Source organism: Gadus morhua, chromosome 22 (genome assembly GCF_902167405.1).
Source record: "Gadus morhua chromosome 22, gadMor3.0, whole genome shotgun sequence".
NCBI classification, from domain to species: domain Eukaryota; kingdom Metazoa; phylum Chordata; class Actinopteri; order Gadiformes; family Gadidae; genus Gadus; species Gadus morhua.
This window is the reverse complement of record NC_044069.1, coordinates 18,217,717-18,219,544: the sequence shown is the minus strand read 5'-3', so window position 1 is coordinate 18,219,544 and position 1,828 is coordinate 18,217,717.

The window sequence follows — 1,828 nt, the reverse complement described above, 5'->3', positions numbered from 1 at the left end:
CCCGGTCCTTTAGATGTGCTCTCGAGGGTAGCCTTGTCATGAAGCACTGCGATGAGAGGGGGAGAAGGAAGGCAGCTCAAAGGAATCAATTTCCAATGGCCTATGGGGAAATTAAACGAAGTGGTCAAAGAGCACGATAAATCAGCTGCTTGTAGATCTGCCGTCTCAGCAGCTTTGACACCGGATTTGTGTTGAAAATATTACTCTCATTCTTCAGACGCAAAGCGTGTATTTCATCATGATACGGGAGAGGACTCTCACAGTGACACTCAGCCGCTGAAGACTATATATACTGTAACACTATGAAACAAACAAGGATTCCCCACCTGCTCTCTGTTGATGGAAACAGTTGGATAAGTAATGCATAAACTCACATGAAGACTCCTACCTTTGCTATATCCTTCAGGAGCGGATGTCATATTGAGGTTTCAGTACCATGAAGGGAATGAGAAGACATCTTCATCTTCATCGAATCTCTGCTGCAGCAGAGCAAATCCCAAAAGACTATAAGTTGATTTTGCCCCAAATGTCCAGCAAAATCAAATAACATCTGCTAGTGTCTCTGTGTTTATTTTAATATGTTTTTATGTATGTTTGTGCGTCTGTATGAGTGTGTGCGTGTGTGTGTGTGTGTCTGCGTGTGTGTGTATGTGTGTGTGCACACGTGTGTGTATTTGTGTGTGTGTGAGCATGTGTATGTGTTTGTTTGTGTGTGTGTGTGTGTGTGTGTGTGTGCGTGCGTGCATGTGTGTATGTATGTGTGTGTGTGTGTGTGTTTGTATACAGTATGTATGTGTGTATGGGTGTATATGCATGTGTGTGTGCGTGTGTGTCTGTTTGTGTTTGTGTGTGTGTGTATGTGCACACACACATGCATGTGTGTGTGTGGCCCACATGGCCTCCTCTATTTCCTACCACTGCTGTACACATCTTTCCATTTTCCTTGGAGATAAAGGAGAGACCAGTTCAGGGTCCGGCGAGGGGAAAACGCCACACACTGTATACGAGCACTCATCCCACGCAACGCACTTTAATCTACACCGAGTACTCTTGTGTGTAGAATGTACGACACATGATCTTTTGAGAGACTTAGAGGAACTTGAATAATTCAGCAGCCGTGGCCACGCGCTGAACAGATTTAACCAGTGCAACTCGTATGCTAGAGTGTCTCCAAACCAATCACGTTTCTGCTGTGCGTGGAGACCTGAGGTTTGATGTGTGTACTCATTGTGCGTCGCGTGTTGTCCCCCTTCCTGGAAAAGAGCAGACCAGGGGAACAACCCAGCAGCTGACACTAGCGACACACGGCCACTCTCGACTTGGCCTTCTGGGTCTTTTTTACATGCACGTTTTAAGTGCTGTTGTGGACCCATTACCATTTACATTTACATTTGATTACATTTGACCCCTTTCTTATTATTTTCTTCTCATTTTGATGTGAACATTAAACAAGTTAAATCCAACTAATGAAAGGATTTGGCCGGTTTGTTTAGCTGAATGTGGAGATGAAAATCAGCTGTGATTCTAGTTTAGCTCCCCTCCTCTCACAGCGCCGACGCATTCCCACAGGGCAGTTGGCCCTATCCATTGACCTCCATTATATCCCAAACGCGTGTTCGGCTGCTTCCAAAGCTGTATCTTTGTTTTGTCCAACTCAGGTCAGCGCATACGACCTGCCCTGGCCAGGTAGCGCTCCAACAGTACCCACAAGCAATCAAATCCGCAAGTGTTGATTCTGTGTTTACACACCACTGGCCATGCTCAAGGTCGGAGAGTCTGAGAAGATCAGGTAGAGGTCAGAGTGAAGATGGAGTGAAGATGGTGGATG